The 10990-nt window shown below is 47.5% G+C and overlaps 1 protein-coding gene across 1 annotated transcript in view; it reads left to right on the plus strand.

Moving 5' to 3' along the window:
- SORL1 (sortilin related receptor 1) overlaps window positions 1-10990 on the plus strand; it is a 168034-nt gene that overhangs the window by 1084 nt on the left and 155960 nt on the right. The gene's annotated exons all lie outside the window — the stretch shown is intronic.

The raw sequence follows: 10990 nt of genomic DNA on the forward strand, positions 1-10990 counted from the left end.
GTGGGTGGGTGGGTGGGGGCTGAATTTTTTTTTATTTTGGACAGGAATATCCCTCATGATACTTGGGAATTTGAAAGACTGCAGTAATTTGGTGGGCAGTATTATTCAGTAAGTGATTTATTCCTATCTAGGCAATGGGTTTAATTAGATCATAAGGAACATGAATTTCACTTTTATGGCAGGACTTACTTCTGGCAATTACAAACCGAGTTTGTGGGTTAGTATCAGCGTTGGCAAAATTAATTTGTCCGTGTTACTGTCTCATGAGACTCGCAGTCCTGTGGTTGAGACTGACATCAGCAAAACTGGAAGGTCGGTGGGGGAGAAAAAGTGGGAACCGTGGAGGTGGTCAATTACATGATTTCTAGAGTCAAAATATTCCCTTCAAAGTAGAAATTAAAGGATTAGTCTGAATTCTGCATCTCTTCACTGATTTTTCCTTTAGCCATTTCTTCAAGAAATATACAGAGTTAAATGTTCAACCCTTGGAGCCAGGAAGAATGTTATAAACCATCTGCCCTATTGTGCCATTTTGTTGATGAAGCCACCAGAGCTGGGAAGGGTGAAGTGACTAGCCCAGGGTCACATGGGGCAGCGTTGCCTGCTCTTTAGTTTTTGTCTGCAATCTCTCAGTGACCTTCGAGTGATCAAATAGTCGCCCTCTCTTTATACAGTGCTTCTTAAATAACTTTTCTCTAAAGTAAAATGTATTGGTAAGCGAGGGGATAGGGATGGAGGTGAGAGGATGGGAGCATTTGCCTTCCATCCACCATCAGCTCCTGGGCAAGGGCGTGTGCCAGTGGGCATATAACTGCTGGTGGGCATGGGCTGCTGGAGCCTGCCTGTTTGGCTCCCTCGTGGGTCCAGATCCTTGTTCCCTTCCCCACCCCCATCTGAAACTTCTTTTTTTGTATTGTTGAAAGAAGTCAGCAAGGTCCTTGCTCCCCACAGGGATGCCAGCATCCTGATGGAGGATGGGGGAGGGAGAAAGAGAGGCTCCCTTGTTCCTTGAGCCTTCCCCATCAGCCCAGCTCTGCTGTGGGCTTGAGTCAGCTTTCTGGGGGCTGGGAGTGGAGAGCCGCAGGAGATGATCCCTTCCGGAGCTCAGGTCCCTAATATTTATAGTTTGGGCAGCGGAAAGAGCTTCCTGGTCGCAAAAATATGCACACAGGTGCCATTTCTTCCTTGGGTTTGGTTTGTGAAAGCTCCTGGGGATTTGGGGCCAGTTAAAGATGAACTGTGTTCTTCTTGGGAGTGACTAAAAAACTGTCGGCTTTTATATTTCTGAGCCAAATTGAGTTTGGTTCAGTGGAAGGTTGGAGAACTAGCCCTCGGACTCATGATGAGGAAATTCCTACCAAGGGTGAGGACCCAGAGCAGTGTTTTTTCTTCTCCGAGGCCTCCCCACCTGTGCCATTGTTCTTGGCTGCCCTGAAGCTAATAAAACTGGGATTAACTTGAATCTGTAAGGATTTGAGTTAGACAGAAGGAAGGACTTCCCGGTCCTGGGCTTTCTGCTACAAACACTGTCTGGTGCAGACCCTTTAGACTGCAAGCACAGGAATCAGTAACTGAAGGGGTTTGGCCTGTCCCTCTTGGAGCTCTGGAGGGCCGCCCAGCTATTTGGAACAATCTTTCTAGCAAAGATGCCCATTTGCCTCTGTTTTCCCTGGGACAGACCTGGTTTATACGTTATCCCTGATGGTTATGAAAAGTGCTGTGTTCACTCAAAAAAGTGTCAGGATGCAGACTATAAATTAGATGGCCATTCTGCTTCTAGCCCTAAGCCAATTCCCACGTTATACTCCCCCCAGTCTCTGCCCTTTAACTTTGAAATGTAAGGAATTGCCATGTTTTCCCATGGTGTCACTTGAGTTCAGTGTGATTCTATATAGGGATGGGGGTGCAGATGAGCGGGTGGGGAGAGTTTTCATCCCTGCTTTCAGAAAACTTAGGATTTAAGGAGGAGATAAAGCAGATGCAAATATACAGGCATGGAAATGTACCAGACAGGGACAAGGAAACCTGGACGTGATTCCCCAGCCACAACTCTTCAGTGGGGTGTGAGTGGGTTGTTTGATATGGGAGGGCATGGGAGATGGAGTGATAAAGGGTCAGTGGGCTCAGACACTCTGCAGCTTCTCGCTCTCTGACCTTTGAGTGAGGTTAAGAGGATGCCTGGCAGCACAGATTAGGGCTGGAAGCAGAAGCTGCCTGACGGAAGAAGCCCCAGGGGTGATGTTCAGGCCACCAGCTCCAGGGAGGGGAGTAGGAAGGCTTTTGCATCTGAGAAAGAGCCCTGTGTTGCAGTCAGTGTCGGTTCTTTTTCTCTGGCTCTGCTAACCTATGGAGTAAACTAGGCTTAGTTGTGTCCCTTCTAAAACAGGCCAGATCCAAGAAGGGGGATTCCAGAATTCTGGTCACACTGGATTTCCTCCTGATTTTATGTCAGCTCCATGCCTCTGTGCCACCTGCTTTTCCCTCTGCCTCAAATGGTCTTTCCCTGTTTCTTTCTTTGCTTGCAAAACCCCTATTCCATTTTTCAGCATCCAAGGAGTACCTCTTAGTATTCCCAGGCTCTGGTGGGAAGAGTTCTTGTGAGCTTGGTAACAACACTGACTGCCTGGTGTTCTAATTGCTTGTTTAACTGTTTCATCTCCCTATTTGCTCCTTGAGGGCATGGATCAAGTCTCTCCTCTGTGTCCCTGGCACTTGGGAGGCCCTTAATGAATATTTGTGGACCAGCTGCCCACCTGGAAAGAGAAAGGCCTAGAGGGTAGGAAGCACATCCAAGTTATAGAAAAGGTATTTATGAGGAGGACTGTCGTGAGCCCACAATGGAGAGTGGAAGTGAGTTGGCTCAGGATGTGGGTCTGGGAGCCTTGATTTTCCTGTGCTATTTTGGGGTTTATTTTGAATGAAGAGCTGGGATTCTATCGTACAGAACGCTCCCTTTTAGGGCTCTCATGGTATTGCTAATGGTATTGTTTTGGGGAAAAATCCTTTGGAATGAAGCGCAAAGCCTAACAGGATTTACAGGTTTATTTTCCTTCCAATGAGCTCTCTCTTCATAATTCCTGCTTTTTAGAGTCCAGGGAGTATTCAGTGTCCTGATTTGAGACTGAAAATAAAGTGTCTGTTACAGCACAAGGCCCTGAGACAAAGAGCCTCCTTTGGGGGTGGAAGACTGTGTAGCTTTAGATCTCTTTGGGGTAGATTCTTGTATGATACACTTGCTTGGGAAAGAATTGGCTGGTTGATTCTGAAGTTAGGATGTTTGACCTGTGCGCTTCCAAAAGATGAGAAGGCAAAGCATTTGCGGTTTCAAGCTGGCTTCTTCTGCATAGGTGAAGGGTTCCTTGGCATTTTGGGTTGGCTCGATCAGGGGTGTGACCTTGAAAAACTTCCTGGTCTCACTTGGCATCTCTTCTTGGGCACAGTTCTTGGCTCTGTCTCTGGCCTCTGTTTAATAGCTTGCCTGTCTTGGGGCGTGGCAGGTGGAGGCTTTGAGAGGTGGAAGGGATGGGAGGAAAAGGGACAGGGAACAGGAGTGAGGAGATGCGGAATGAAAGGGATGAGGTGGAAAGCCATCCAGTCCCTTTATTTAGCCTTCAGTAGGTAATGCATGTTTGCAAAACAATATTTGAACAGAAGAGTATGTAGTGAGAAGTAAATTTCTCTCCCTTACATGACCCCATTCACCCAGTGTCCACGGTCATCAGTTTTTTGTACGTCCTTCCAAAAGCATTCTACACATATGTAACATATATGGACATAAAATTTGAAACTTGAAATATCAGCGGCTTTCTATTATCCCTAGCCCCTGATATCATGAATAATGACGTCAGCTCCAAAATATATTTATGGCATAATTACTGTCAATAGGAAGGGAGCTACCTAAAGTGTCATAGTATAAAATAGATTGTTACTTTTCCTCCAGGCCAGGGTGGAAAATACCAGTCCACTTCAAGGATTCCGGCCAGCCAGGGCCAGGAGAGCAGCATTATGTAGCCCTCTTGTCACTTGGAAAGGTGCTGGAGGGCAGTTCCCTAGAGACGTAGAGCCCAGGTTTGTGAGAACATCAGAATACTGAGCTCACGGATCTTGTCTTTAACTCATGTTCTTTTAGAAAATGTTTTCTTTAGATTCTGTAAAGTGGAGTCAATAGTATGCTTAATAAACTGCTTTGAGACCTGGGATCCAGGAGGCAGATTCTAACAGCAGTGAACATCCCAAAGCAAAAAATGGATGCTGTAGGAACATTTCATTGTCGTAATTTGGGCTGTTCCTCCTTAGAGATGACAGCCATCTTGGTAGTGTCATTGTTTAATCCGAGGGCCAAGGATGGATGGAGACAAGCCTTGTACTGTCCCCTGTAATGGACAGACACAGGAGCATGCAGATAATCTGGAGAGCAGGTAACCCAAAGAATAACCTATTTGCCTTTGCTATGTATTTATTTAGTGTTGTTTTTTTTTTTTTTAAGGATCAGTTTACCTTCCTAATTAAATTTTGCTTAGGTGAATATTAAAATGAGTTTGCATTCTTTGAGCAGCTGATATGCAAAATGACCGGCATACATGTGTTAGGGAAAGCCAGTTTGGAGTTTAGAATTTTTGATAATAATTCAGATGTAGATAATTTGAGAGTTGACCACCTAGAAATATATTAAAACGAGGCATTATAGTAACCTTTCCTCCATTTTTTTTAGGTTCAGGTGTGATGGAACTTAAAGGAGAGCTCACTGCATTTTGGTTTGAATATTTCATTAGTATTTCAGCAGAAGTGGTCTGGGCTGCAGGGCTGAGGCATCTTTGTCGAGCACAGAACCTTCCTGTGCATTCCCTAGGTATGCCAGAATCTGTTGGCACATGGCATATTCAGTCCAGCCATGTAAATGCAAAAATCAATTTCCCTCAGTTTAAAATGAGCTGCAGTTAATTTCGACCTAATTTACTGGTTTATCGACCTGTGAACCTTGGGTCTTCGAAGTAGTGGCACGGGCAGCCTTCTAGCATCCAAGTGGCTGGTGATGCTGTAAATCAGAGAAGGTGGGCGGACTGCTGATTAAGATCAAGATTTGGGTTTCCTCCCGTGTTATTGTGAGACCCTCAACTTTTTATTGTAACATGAGGAATGCTTTGAGCGTTTTGGGCTGGGTTCCATAAAAATAGGACTTAATAAGTTACATGGCTTTTGTAGTCATGAACACAACAGGGAGTTAAAAATAATTACAGAATTCTGTTATCCACTGCCTAATTGTTAATAATCATGGTAACATCCATGGTCATGTCACTGCTTCTGGCCAGGAGCGGGAAGGGCTTATCTTCCTGACCTCGTGTCAGGTCTTCTCTTCAACGGATCTTCCCGCCATGACGGAAATATTCTGGATCTGTGCTGGCCACGGTGTCCACTAGCCATCTGTGGCAGTTGAGGCTTGAAATGTGGCTGGTATGACCGAAGAATTGAATTTATTTTCCTTTCATTGAATTTTCATCGAGTTAAATTTAAGTTTAAACGGCCCCACGTGGCCCTTGGACAGCATAGCTTTAACCGGTTGTGTGAAGTTCCCTTTCCCAGTGGTGGCAGCTGGTGCTCCACCTGGGAGAGAAGCTTGTAGCCACAGCAAGACCTGTCTTTGTTTCCACCACAAACGGGAGGGAAGGCGAGAGTTGAGGGCTGCTGTCTGAACCTGAGGTTTTGGTGGCTGCTGGCTGCCAGGTTGAGTGTGGGGAGACCCTGGCCTTTCTTTCCCGGGTAGGGCTGCATCAGGGGTTGTGGTGGAGGTTGCCGTGGGTGCCCTGTTCATCTTAGCAGCTGCCTGTGCACAGCCGTCTCCTCCCGTCAGGGACCTGGGCACGGAAGGCTGACCTGTGCGCCTTCACTTTTGATGTGGCTGTGCCCAGACAGCCCACGTGGCCCGGGCGGTGTGCAGACCCTGCGCATCTGTTTAGCTGAGAAAGCTGTACCTGGTGCCTTAACGTGGGGGCCGCCTCCCCACCCCTGCCCTCCGCTTCTGGGCTCACCTTGTCTTCCCTCAACGCAGCCAGGTCTGTCTTCCGTCCCTGCAGCCCTGCAGGCTGGCATGAAGACAAACAGTGTGGGCGTGGGCGTGTGGCCTTCATCACTGCCTGGGACCCCCGCCTCCCGCAGGCCCTCTAACCCCGCCCGCCGCTGCAGCTGCAGGCGCTCGGCTCCGCAGATTGGGACCCTTCACCATGATTTATCTCCAGTCCCCTGAATTAGATTAAAAACACCACTACAAATTCTCAGAAAGGCAGGCTGATGTGATTACGTCCCAAATTGGAGTGGCAGACAAGGGCAATAAAAAGATGTACTCGTTATCTTATATTCGTGTTTTGTGCCCTGTAGGGACCAACGTGTGGTTTATTATCTCCCTCCCCCTCCCTTTGTTTTTGTTTTTTCAATGAGGAAAGTAACCAATATAGCATCTTTTATTTAGAAAAGAGACTAGCCTATTGAATAGAAACCCTCTGCCCCCAAATTACTGGATTGAAGGGGGGAAGGTGGCTGGGTTGATTTTTACATAAATAAATGAGGGTAGTTGGGACTGAGGTGAGATCCAGTCTACTTTGATGGTCTGGGGAGCTGAATAGTGTCAGGGTGAAATTCTTCACTCTTAGGAAACCTCTGTGTCCAGAAGAAATTGGGAGAAGCTGGTATAATCAGATGGAGCTTGGAGGGCCGGGGCTAAAAATAACCGTGGAGTAAAAGCCAGTTTAGGGACAGTCTCTGGGGAGCCTGGCATGGGTACATCTGAGAAGAGCCATGTATGGGGGATGGGCCCAGATGGTAAAGGACTCTATTTCTCTGTAAGCCCAGAGGATACAGGCAAGACGTTTCCACGTGGGTCTATGCCAGGGGCCTGGGGAGAAGGCCTGCCCCAGGGTCCCAGCAGAGGAAGCTGCCCATGGCAGGGAGTGGGGACAGTGGACAGAGGTGGGTGGGTGGGGCCTATGAGGCTGGGGGAGGGTTTGGAAGAGACCTGAAATGTTTTAAAGCTGTGCTCCATTAATTGGGTAACATGAGACTGTGTACCTATAACTTACCTCATCTGTATATATTTAGTCCCCTGAAGTTCTCTGAATAGTTCTTTAAAAAAATCCTGCAGTTAACTGTGCACGTAGTTTGCTGGATTGGGCGAGGTGTGCTGCTGTGGAGGTGATGCAGGGGTTCCTGCAGAAACAAGCCTCGGGCCTGGAGAGGGGAAGAATTCGGGAGTGGATGTGGAGAGCTGGATGGAGGAGAAAGGCTGTCATCACAGGGTTGGGGAGTTAAGCTGCGTGGTGGGGGGGGCCCGAGGGGCTTCTCCTGCCCTCCTGGTAGCAGAGGCATCTCACAGGACTGAAAGGTTGACCTTGCTGTTGTGTTTAAACCACTGGTAAGGTGAGGTCTTGAGGCGTTTGGTTCTGGGATGTCATGTAAATATTTTTCCCTTGGGGCAAGGGAGGTGCTAGAAATCAGTGCCACCTCTGCGTTGGATGGTTCGTTGGAGCCTTGGGAACCAGAGCTTGGGTTTCCCCAGGTTTTGAATCTTGGTTGTGGAGCGAGGGGAAGGCTGTCTGGGCGCAGGGCTTGCCACAACTGGCTTCTTTTTTAAAAATAAATTTATTAATTTATTTATTTTTGGCTGCCTTGGGTCTTCGTTGCTGCGCGCGGGCTTTCTCTAGTTGCGGCGAGCGAGGGCTACTCTTCATTGCAGTGTGTGGGCTTCTTATTGCTGTGGCTTCTCTTGTTGTGGAGCATGGGCTCTAAAGTGCAGGCTCAGTAGTTGTGGCACACGGCCTCAATAGTTGTGGCACACGGCCTCAGTAGTTGTGGCTCACGGGCTCTAGAGCCCAGGCTCAGTAGTTGTGGCACACGGGCTCCATAGTTGTGGCACACAGCCTCAGTAGTTGTGGCTCGCGGGCTCTAGAGCACAGGCTCAGTAGCTGTAGCGCACAGGCTTACTTGCTCCACGGCATGTGGGATATTCCTGGACCAGGGCTTGAACCCGTGTCCCCTGCATTGGCAGGTGGATTCTTAACCACTGCGCCACTAGGGAAGTCTCCACGACTGGCTTCGGAGCTTGACCCGGACGTGCAGTGTTTCACCAGTTTATGTATGTTGTTACTTCCTGCTCTCAGGCCTCAGTGTTCCAACCCTGATGCTGCTCACGGTAGTTTTTGATGTGCTGCCGTTTTGTGAAGTATATGGTTTATTTTGGTATAAAGACCATACCAGTAACAAGAGGAGATAACGTTTTAGCATTTTGAAGTTTATGAAATATATTCATGGATAAGATCTCTTTTGATTTGAAGGTGAGCCTTATTTATTTATTTTTAAATTTTTTTTTTAGCAATATGAAAGGAAGTCTTTATTTGTTTTCTAGGGAGGACTAGTTGCCAGGATCACTATTAAAGACTAAATCTTAATAAGAGGCATCCATACATTAAAAAAATCCCAGCACATATTTTTATTCTGTAATAATTTTGTCTCTCTCCCCTTTTGACATCCCTAAGAAATCCACTTTGCCAAAGAATAACTTTCCCCCTGCAGAGCTTTTCCAGTACATGTCAACACAGTGAATTTTCCCTCCTTTGTTAATAAAGCAGAAGTATCCAGGGCACCTTCTGTGGCCAGGCTGGTGGGCAGCTGGGATGTTGCTGCCATTCTGGTTGGCAAGACCCTGAATTGTGTGGATGTTGCTCATAGGGTGGTGATGGTTCGAGCAGAACTTTCCACCGGCTCTGTGGTGTCACACATCTTCAGGTAAGCCTTATCATTATTCTCTGTTCACAGATGAGTATCTTGAGGCTCCAAAAGGCAAAGGGACGTCCCCCAAGTTGTGCAGCCCATCAATCGTCGAGACCAGGACTCAAACCCAAGCCTCTGACTTGTCTCAGATTTACGGTGGCACCTTTCCCTCTTGTAAATATTCCAGTGAAAGCCTTGCTCTCAGCCAGGGGTCCGGTGGCTGTGATCTCTTTTGTTCCCCCTTCAAAACCTAGAGAGCTCATATAATGCCACCCTTTCCTTGGCTCTCCTGGCTACACCAGTTTACTTTTAACTTTTCAAATTTGTCAAGTTCCAGGTCCCTGCCCGTTCCTGGATTTCGCTGTTCTTCCTCTGGTTCTGTCTTTTCTGTTCTCCATCCCTTTTGCCCTGGACTCCTCCCTCTTCATCCTTGTGGTACCCACTGGGGGTCTTGTCTTCGGTGCAGCCCTGCACTTGGTTATGCCCACCCGGCTCCCACATTTAACATCTGTAAGTATTATTCATGAAATTAATTGTTTAACGTTTGTTTCCCCGACTGATTTAAGAGTCATGAGGCAGGACCTAGAAGTCTGCTGTTTTTTTAACACCTAGTAGAGCATCTGGTATGTAGTAAGTGCTCAGTAAATCTCTACTGAATGAATGAGGTGGGGGGCTGTTTATGGTGGAGCTGCAGAGCCAAAGTGGAGGGTCAGGGAAAGTGGATGTTCTGGAACCATCCTACACAGGTGAATCCTGATTTAAGGCTAGTCCTGGTTCAGTGTGTCCAGCAGCCCGTGAACACCGGTGAGGGGCTTGCTGTGCTCTCAGTGCTGTGTGCCCCACTCTGCGGTCCTGGGTTTTTAGGCAGATGGAAAACCCACCTCTAGATCTTTCTTTGGGTTTAACCCCATCTGCAAGGTGTGGAAGGTGGTTTAGATGTTCCCTGAGGTGCCTTCTGGCCTGGAAAGTTTCTTCTTTTTCTTACTTGCCAACTGGTGAATTAAGGGGTGATTATTTTCATGACAAAGAGATTTTTCACAGTTTTTTTTTTTTTTATAGGGAGCCCTCCCAGAACAGCAGAGCAGGCTATTTGCTAAATGATAAAGTGGGTTTCACCAGGAGGGAGTGGCAGATAGAGGTGGATTCTACTTACCGAAGATGAATCAGAACTAAAGTCTCTCTGAACTGATATTGTAAGTCAGGAAGAGGCATATAAATAAGTCTAAAGAGAGCTCATTACTCTAGTGAAGGAGATTATAGTGAAATGCTAAGTTTTTTAGTCTGAGGTCTTTCTCCCTTTGTTTTCTTGTCTGTGAAATGGGCAGCCTGCGTTGATCAGAGAATTAGTTAACGAAGTCTCTGGGGGAAGCATCAGTGAGATGAGTGCAGAGGCCAGGACAGGGCCTCTCTGCAGGGAGCTCTTAAACTAGATTTCAGCTCTCCTTCAGAGGCAGAGAGTCCAGGGAGGGAAATGAGCTTACTAAATACAGTGGGAACACAGTGTCAAAAGGGGACATGGAGGGGCGATTTGCATAACCAGCATTTAGGTTGTGCAAACAGATGGTCTGAGAAACCTTGTTGTGCTTGGACCTCGCGTGTCTGTCTTTGGTTTCCTCAGGTCCATCCTGCAGTTCCGAGGATTTAGCAGCTACGTCTGTCCTTTGCAGCTGAAGGACAGGATATTTGTTTTATACTTCACTGTAGAATTTTAAAAATGCTTCTTTGTATTTCACTGCTAGTGAGGCAGTGGAATGAACCGGGCTGCCTTATTTGTCCTTCTCGTCCTGTGTTCTGGAAAGGAGGAGTGGTGAGGACTACAGGCTGTGGGTGTCTAGGACATCCTGATCTTTGGGTTTGATCAATTTGAGAGACGTAATGGCAGAAGAAATGAATGGAGATGGCATGAGACCCGTTGCATTAAGGGCCCCCATCCTTCTGAATAAGACTCAATGACTATACAGATTTTGGTGGGTTTTATTGTAAATTTCTTATTACTTGTCAGACTTGTCGCGCTGATTTCCCCCAGAAGTGTTCTGTGTACTCTTTTTTTTTTTTTGCGGTCCGCGGGCCTCTCACTGCTGCGGCCTCTCCCGTTGTGGAGCACAGGCTCCGGACGCGCAGGCTCAGCGGCCATGGCTCACGGGCCCAGCCGCTCCGCAGCGCGTGGGATCTTCCCGGACCGGGACACGAACCCGTGTCCCCTGCATCGGCAGGGCGGAGCTCAACCCCCCGG

The sequence above is a fragment of the Lipotes vexillifer genome, unplaced genomic scaffold (assembly GCF_000442215.2).
Source record: "Lipotes vexillifer unplaced genomic scaffold, Lipotes_vexillifer_v1.1 scaffold352, whole genome shotgun sequence".
Taxonomy (NCBI): domain Eukaryota; kingdom Metazoa; phylum Chordata; class Mammalia; order Artiodactyla; family Lipotidae; genus Lipotes; species Lipotes vexillifer.